The following is an 8,928-nucleotide window of genomic DNA, read 5'->3' as shown; positions in this document are numbered from 1 at the left end:
TGATCCTCCAATCCAAACCCCATCACCATTGGCTAATTAAGAAATCACCCTTTGGTAAACACATCTCCAGAACACATTCCACATGTGCACAACATCAGGTGCAGCAAGTGAAGGTAAGAATTGCTTCTCATTCTTTTTCCTGATCTTCTCACAGACTTTCCCACAATGATGCCTGGGAAAGTTGTGTTTCTGTGGCCAGAGAGCTGCTGCCACAGTTGCCCCTGTGCTGCTCTGAGTGAGCCCAGCAGCATCCCCAGGCTCCCCCTGCAGCCCTGCCTGGCTGTGAGCCCCTCCTGCCCTGTTTTACCTGGCCTTGGCCCCTCTGAGGGATGGCAGCTTTGGGCTCTGTCTCCAGCAAAGGCTCAGGGCTGGCAGTGCCAGTGGGAGCTGCAAAACCAGAGGAGGAGTTTGGGCAAATCCCTTTCAGCCCTGGAGCTCTCACAGAAGGCAGAGCAGAGCTGATGCTGAGTGACAGGAGCTCTGAGGTTTGGTCTGTCCTGTTCCATGGAGTCAACAGCCAGTGACACAGAGGGAGAGGGACCAGGGCCTTCACCTGCCCACAGGGACAGAGCTCCCTCTGCAATGGGCTGGCTCCTGTTCCTGTCAGCAGCACTGGAACCAGGACCAGAGGTGTCCTTTAAACCCTTTACATTCATTCCCCACCTCACAGGTACAGGAACAAAAGGATCTTCTTGAGTCAGAGATTCCAAGATCACAGAATCATTGGATCATGGCATAGTTTGGGCTGCAAGGGAATATAAACCACACCTAGTGGCACCCTGCCCTGGCAGGGACACCTTCTACCATCCCAGGCTGCTCCAGCCCCATCCAGCCTGGCCTAGGGCACTGCCAGGGATCCAGGGGCAGCCCCAGCTGCTCTGGGCACCCTGTGCCAGGGCCTGCCCACCCTCACAGGGAACAATTCCTCATTCCCAATATCCCATCCAGCCCTGCCCCCTGGCAGTGGGAGCCATTCCCTGTGTCCTGTCCCTCCATCCCTTGTCCCCAGTCCCTCTCCAGCTCTCCTGGAGCCCCTTCAGGCCCTGGCAGGGCTCTGAGCTCTCCCTGGAGCCTCCTCCAGATGAGCACCCCCAGCTCTGCCAGCCTGTCCCAGAGCAGAGGGCTCCAGCCCTGGGAGCATCTTTGTGGCCTCTTCTGGACTCACTCCAAGGCCGAGAGATCTGCAACAACAGATCTGCAGCAAGAGATCTGCAACAACAGATCTGCAATAAGAGATCTGCAGCAAGAGATCAGCTGCTGCCCCCAGCCCCTGTCCCAAAGCAGGCAGATGCTGAAGAGAGGAGTTGGTTGTGGTTGTGGTTGTGGTTGAGCCATGGGCAGTGCACTGCAGGTCCCCTCCCACCCCGAGCTCCTCCTGCTGCATTCCAGGGGGTCCTTCCCCTGACCCTGGCACAGATTTCTTCCTCATTGATCCCCAGATGTCGATGTTTAAAGAGCTCCACCCAGCCTTACTTAAAAGGCACATGAAATTTTCATGTAGTCAGTCTGCAGGGACAGCTTTAATGCTGTTTAATAAAGGCTGATGGTGCCTGAACTTCACAGCAGAGTTCCTTGCAGACTCCCTGGTGGAGGCAGCTCTGGTCCCTACTGCCTCTTTCACTGGATCTGTCAGCATGAGGAGCAAGGCCTGGTGAGCCACGTGGCAGCTGTGCCCCTGAGACAGCAGAGGAAACCCTGGGCACTCCTGGGTATTTTGTGCAAATGAGTCAGCACGGTGAAAAGCTGTGCTCTGGGTTTTACAGCTCTGAACTGAGCTGCTCTGGGTTAGAGAGGCAGGGAAATGCTGTCCCTACACCCCAGGAGGAGTCTGGTGGGGAGAGCCAACAAAGCTGGACACAGCCCAGTGTGGTCCTGCCCAGGTGTGCCAGTGCTCCCCTGGGAGCCCAACCTGCTGCACCCAGGGCAGGTGTCAGCACCTGGCACTGCCCAGGAGGGCCCCAGCACAGGGACCCTGCCCCAGGCTGGCTCCAGGCTCTGCTGCAAAGCTCTCCAGGCAGCCTGGAGCTGTAAACCTCCCCAACCTGGAGCTGCAAACCCCAGCCTGGAGCTGTAAACCCCAGCCTGGAGCTGTAAACCTCCCCAACCATCCTGGAGCTGCAGACCTGCCCAGCCTGGAGCTGTAAACCCCAGCCTGGAGCTGTAAACCTCCCCAACCTGGAGCTGCAAACCCCAGCCTGGAGCTGTAAACCTCCCCAACCATCCTGGAGCTGCAGACCTGCCCAGCCTGGAGCTGCAATCCTGCCCAGCCTGGAGCTGCAAATTCCCCATCCTGGAACTGCAATCCTGCCCAGCCTGGAGCTGTAAACCCCAGCCTGGAGCTGTAAACCTCCTGAGCCTGGAACTGCAATCCTGCCCAGCCTGGAGCTGCAAATTCCCCATCCTGGAACTGCAAACCTGCCCAGCCTGGAGCTGTAAACCCCAGCCTGGAGCTGTAAACTTGCCCAGCCTGGAGCTGCAATCCTGCCCAGCCTGGGGCTGCAAACCCCAGCCTGGAACTGCAATCCTGCCCAGCCTGGAGCTGCAATCCTGCCCAGCCTGGAGCTGCAATCCTGCCCAGCCTGGGGCTGCAAACCCCAGCCTGGAACTGCAATCCTGCCCAGCCTGGAGCTGCAATCCTGCCCAGCCTGGAGCTGCAATCCTGCCCAGCCTGGGGCTGCAAACCCCAGCCTGGAGCTGCAATCCTGCCCAGCCTGGAGCTGCAAACCCCAGCCTGGAGCTGCAATCCTGCCCATCCTGGAGCTGCAGACCTGCCCATCCTGGAGCTGCAAACCTGCCCATCCTGGAGCTGCAATCCTGCCCAGCCTGGAGCTGCAATCCTGCCCAGCCTGGAGCTGCAAACCCCAGCCTGGAGCTGCAGACCTGCCCAGCCAGCCTGGAGCCCCTCAGGAGCCTCTCCCAGCAGCCGTGGCTCAGGCTCCAGTCCCTCCATGGGCACACAGCCCGGGGCTGCTCCCAGCACAGCCAGAGTGGGGCTGGAGCCTGTCCCACCAGGCTGGGCTGGACTCTCGCTGGGGCATGGCTCACTCCCAGGCTGATGGGCTCTGAGGAGGAGAAGCTCCCTGGGCACCTCATGGCTGAGATCTGAGAGGAAGGTCTGGGAGCCAGAGGGGGTCTCGGTCTGGGGTGACAAACCCCACCCAGGGCTCAGATGTGGCACCAGCCTGGTCCCTTCCAAGCTGAGATGGATCAAGCCAGGGGGCAGGAGGGTGGGGAAGGGCCAGGCAATGGTTTCCCTTCCCCAGCTGGGATCCCAGCCCGAGCTGGGGACACACCAGGAGCTCTGCTCTACCTCTCTGTGCAGTGCCAGGGCACAGAACTAACCCACAGTTACTCAGGGACACATTTCCCCACGGGCTCATCTCCTGAGAGGAGGGGAGGAAAGCTGCAAACAGAACATCCCACTGGAGTTACAGGTCTGGAATTCAGAGCTCTTGGCTTTGAGAGGTGTCCTTGGCAAATGCCTCTGGGCTGCAGGAACAAAGGCATCCTGGCAATGGCACGAGGCAAAGAACCAGGTAGACACCTCTTAAACATGGGTGTCACCCACGACTGTGCCAGCATCTCCCAGAGGGACTGGGAGCATCTCCCAGTGCCAGCCAGAGGCAGGGGGTCCTTGTGAGGAACGATCAGTCAGGGCCTCACTGGCTCCCCTGGAGGGTGCAGTCTGTGACAAGGACACCCACACAGGGGTCACAGCACACCTGGCACGGGCATGAGGGAGCTGCCCACAGCCTGGCAGTGCCACCAGCACTCACAGCCTGTGGTGCCCACCTCCCCTCTCTCCCCAGGCTCTGGGATGTGAGGGCATGGATGCAGCTCCATCCCTCAGAAATCAGAGCGGAAATGATCCCAGCCCAGAGAGCAAAGCCATCCCTGCTGTGCTCTGTGCAGGAACAGCTCCCTGGCTCAGCCCTGGGGCTGCACCAGTGTCCCCAGCGTGGCTGTGGGTCCCTGTGCTCCCCTGGAGCCTCTCTGGAGCACCAGGCCAGCTCCTGCACTTCTGCTCAGATCTCTGAGCCCTTCACACACTGCCCAAGAGCAGAGGGAGCCACAGGTGCCCCTGTCCTACATTCAGAGGCCCAGCACCATCTGGTTATTTTGGGTTGAGCACCTGCCTCCTCTCTCCAGCGACAGCAGAGCTGTGCCAGGAGCTTGGCATGGAAGGGCTGCAGGTAGGAGGGAGCTGCCAGCCCCTGGCAAGGGCTGCCCTTGGCCTGTGCCCCCTCACCTCTGCCTCAGCCCCCCCTGAGGACAGGATGGGCCCCAGGCCTGGGGGGGCACTTTGTCCTCTCCTGGGCACCAGGGGCTGCAGCCAGAGAGCAGATCCTGGCAGGACACAGCAGCCAAAGGAACAGAACAGACATCAGCAGCTTGGACAGCCCTGGGCACTGCACAGACACAGTGCTGGCCAGGACATCAGGATTATCTTTCTCCATTAGCAAAAAGCACTATGGGAGTGCTGGCATCCACCTGGAAAGCCATCGGGGACGGTCAGGAGGACGTTTCTCATCAAGAAGGGCTGCTGCTGCTCAGCATTTGCTCCTGGGAGGCTTTGCCTCAGACCCCTGCGTCCCCTTGAAACAATAAACCTTTTATATTCCATATCTTGATGCTTGGAAAGAGGGCACAGGACTCTGAAGGAGAACACAGAACTCTGGAGCTTCCCCACTTGGCCTTGGCTGGCTCCTGCACCAGGGGACCAGTCTGTGGCAGGGCAAGGAGCAGGGGGGTGCAATAAAATGGCCTCAGGCCACTCTGATGCAGGTGACAGCCCCCTGAGTGCCCCTCTGGCACTGCACAGGCTCCACCAACCCCTGGTGTGTCACAGCTCACGCCATGGAGGGAAAGCCTGGCAGCACCAGGAGGAGCAGGAGGAACATCTCCTGCTCATGTAAGAACAAACTCTGCTCTGCAGCAGCTCAGGCTGGGCCCGGGGTGGCTGCAGAGCCACCTGCCCCCGTGCCATGGCTCTGGGGACATCCTGGGGGAACTGGTGCCACTTACAGCCCCTCCTGGGCCTAGGGAGCTTATTGAAAAGAGAGACAGGGTTTTTACAAGGGCAATGGCTTCAGATGGAAACTGAGTAGGTTTAGATGATGGAAACTGAGTAGGTTTAGATACAATATTGGGCAGGAATTGTTCCCTGTGAGGGTGGGCAGCCGTGGCACAGGGTGCCCAGAGCAGCTGGGGCTGCCCCTGGATCCCTGGCAGTGCCCAAGGCCAGGCTGGGCAGGGCTGGGAGCAGCCTGGGACAGTGGGAGGTGTCCCTGCCATGGCAGGGTGAGCCAGGATGGTCTCCGGGGTCGCCTGCAGCCCAGCTGGGCTCTGGGGCCGTGTCCGTGTGTCCATGTGCCTGTGTGCCCGTGTGTCCGTGTGTCCGTGTGTCCATGTGTCTGTGTGTCCGTGTGTCCCTGTGTCTGTGTGTCCGTGTGTCCCTGTGTCCGTGTGTTTGTATGTCCGTGTGTCCATGTGCCTGTGTGCCCGTGTCCATGTGTCTGTGTGTCCGTGTGTCCATGTGCCCGTGTGTCATGTGTCCGTGTGTCCCTGTGTCCGTGTGTCTGTATGTCCGTGTGTCCATGTGCCCATGTGTCCGTGTGTCCCTGTGTCCATGTGTCCATGTGTCTGTGTGTCAGTGTGTCTGTGTGCCCGTGTGTCATGTGTCCATGTGCCCGTGTGTCCGTGTGTCTGTATGTCCGTGTGTCCATGTGCCTGTGTGCCCATGTGTCCATGTGTCTGTGTGTCCGTGTGCCCATGTGTCTGTGTGTCCGTGTGCCCATGTGTCCGTGTGCTTGTGTGTCTGTGCCTGTGTGCCCGTGTGTCTGTGGGCCTGTGTGTCCGTGTGTCCATGTGTCCGTGTGTCCGTGTGTCCATGCCCAGCCTGGGCAGCGGCTGCAGCGCTGTGTGGGCTCCAGGCTCTGTGCAGGGGCTGCCGCCCGCCCAGGGAGGGGAGGGTGACCTTGGCCTAGATTTTAAAGGCCACTTCTCATCTCCAGCAAGCAGCCAAAGGAGGGCAGCAGCAGGGAGGAGAGGATGAGGATGCAGCGAGGCACGGCAGGGCTGCCACGGGCTGCCCCAGCCCCCCTCCCCCCTGCCCTGAGCACAGCCCTGGGGTGGGACAGCCCTGGGTGGGGGTGACCGTGTTCACAGGGGTCCGAGGATGAGAGAAGAGACAGGATCTGACTCCATGTTTCAGAAGGCTGATTTATTATTTTATGATATATATTACAATAAAACGATACTAAAAGAATAGAAGAAAGGATTTAATCAGAAGGCCAGCTAAGAATAGAAAAAGAAGGAATGATAACAAAGGCTTGTGTCTGGGACAGAGAGTCCAAGCCAGCTGACTGTGATTGGGCATTAATTAGAAACAAGCACATGAGACCAATCACAGATGCACCTGTTGCATTCCACAGCAGCACATAACCATTGGTTACATTTTGTTCCTGAGCCCTCCAGCTTCTCAGGAGGAAAAATCCTAAGGAAAGGATTTTTCAGAAAATACCACGGCTACAGGTGGGGGTCCCTGAGCTGCTCCCACCAGGGTTGGTGCAGCTCCCCCAACACAGCAGCCACAGCCTCTGGCCTGGCCCTGCCCTGGCTCTCAGCCCCTGGGAGATCCAAACCCTGCCAGGAATGTAAAGCAGGATCCCAGCATGTCCCACAGACATCCTGCACACTGACCATCCTTATTTCCTCAGGGAAAGGTAAGAATTCTCTGCAAGGGACCCCAGCAGCACCATCACACTCCAGACATGTCCCTCAGCCTGTTCAGAACCTCAGGACACCGATGGAGAAGCCCAAGTCAGCTTTGGCAGGGCAGAAGTGATGGTGGCACACAGAACCTCCCTTGGGGGTGCCAAGGGCCCTCCAGGGCCTGTCCTGTCCCTGTGAGCAGCCCTAGCCCAGGGGGAGCAGGCATTGTCCTTGTCCCTGTCTGTCCAGGCATGTCTGTCCCATCTGCTGGGAATGGGAGCTCCTCCAGGCATCTTGTGCTGCAGCTGGGAGCTCTCACTTCTCCTCTGGAAAGCAGCTCAGAGATATTCTTCAGCATTTTGCTGCTTCAGGGCTTTAATGACAAGTGCAGGGCTTGGCTGGCAGGAGCTGGAGCTCCCCTCCTCCCCAGGAAACATTAGCAGAGGAAAGGAAAGCTGCATGAGGGGCTGATGGCCTCCATGAGGGGCTGATGGCCTCCATGAGGGGCTGCATGAGGGGCTGATGGCCTCCATGAGGGGCTGCATGAGGGGCTGATGGCCTCCATGAGGGGCTGATGGCCTCCATGAGGGGCTGTGTGAGGGGCTGATGGCCTCCACTGCATGAGGGGCTGATGGCCTCCATGAGGGGCTGTGTGAGGGGCTGATGGCCTCCACTGCATGAGGGGCTGATGGCCTCCATGAGGGGCTGCGTGAGGGGCTGATGGCCTCCATGAGGGGCGGTGTGAGGGGCTGATGGCCTCCGTGAGGGGCTGCATGAGGGGCTGATGGCCTCCATGAGGGGCTGTGTGAGGGGCTGATGGCCTCCATACAGTCTCCATGTTCTGGGAGGAAGGATTGCTCAAGTGCAGCCATTAGGGAGGAAACAGGCCCTGCCTCCCAGCCCTAAAATTGGAAGGTTTGCTCTGGTTAAACAATTCAAGAATTCCTGGGAAAAAAGGCTGAGGTGTCTGCAGAGGAAAGGACGGGAAAGGTCAGAGCAGGGGTGCCAAGGGGACACAATTGTGTCCTTGAATCAGAGGCAAAGCCTTGCTCTGCATACAGGGCTCTGCTACAGCCCAGCCTGGGCTCTGCAGGGCCCTGCCTGCCCCATGTGCAGGTGTGACACAACCTGGCACCGCCAGCCTGGGATGGCACTGCCCTCATCCTCCAGTGCCTCCCTGCCAGCCCCTCACAGAGCCCATGGTGCCATGCTGTGTGCCTCGGTGGGTGCCACTGTGGGTGCCATGGTGGATGACACAGTGGGTGCCACCTGTCCCTGTTGGAAGCCCCAAACCCTGGGGATGAGGGTGTGAAAAACACCAATCACTTGTTTTTAAAATTTTTAAAAGTTTAATGAGAATAAAATGGTTATAAAAATAGCAATATAATTAGAGTAATAATAATTTGGACAGTTTGGATTAGGATAATATGAGACAATACAAACAAAGAGTTATGGACAGTCCAGGTACCTTTTCTGGGCAAGATAAGCTCAAAAAAAGACATCCGTTAACAGAGGATTAACCCTTAAAAACAACAGCCTGTTGCATATTCATACACCTCATCCATGATGCATAAATTCCATTCAAATACAGGATTCTGTCTGGGCAGTGTCAGCTTCTTCCTCTGAATCCTGACAGTGTCTTCATGACTGAGCAAGGCAGGAAGAAGTTAATTTCTTCTGGTAATGGAGCAATAAATTCTCTTTCTCTGAAAGATTCAGGTGTCCTGTGGCTGCTATCTCTCTGTGAGTCCTTTCCTTGAAAAAGTATCTTCCATAGCATTGTTTCCATTTTAACATTGTGTTATAACTTAAAACTATATTTAACACACTACTTAAGAAAATTAATCCAGCATAACTTTCTATCGCAACACATATAATATTCATTTTAATATTTGCGAAAAGCCAATCATAAAATACGCATTTTTCACAAGGGGGATGCTTGGGAATGTTCCCCACACTCCTGGCTGCTGCTCTCAGGTGCAGCAGGGGCTCAGCCCCTGAGGCTGTGGCTGCTCAGAGCTCCAGGCTCCCTGGAGATGCTCTCAGATGTTTTTGCCTCCAACAGTAGGCACAATTTCAAGTAAAAAAAGGAGGTTTTAGACAGATGGGGCTCGGGGTTCTCCCAGTAATGAGTGAGAGAAGAGAAACAGCCTCAAGTTGCAGCAGGGGAAATCTAGGCTGGAAATTAGGGACAAGTTCTTCCCTGAAGGGGTG

Source organism: Melospiza georgiana, chromosome 17 (genome assembly GCF_028018845.1).
Source record: "Melospiza georgiana isolate bMelGeo1 chromosome 17, bMelGeo1.pri, whole genome shotgun sequence".
Classification (NCBI taxonomy): domain Eukaryota; kingdom Metazoa; phylum Chordata; class Aves; order Passeriformes; family Passerellidae; genus Melospiza; species Melospiza georgiana.
This window is presented reverse-complemented; position numbering follows the sequence as displayed.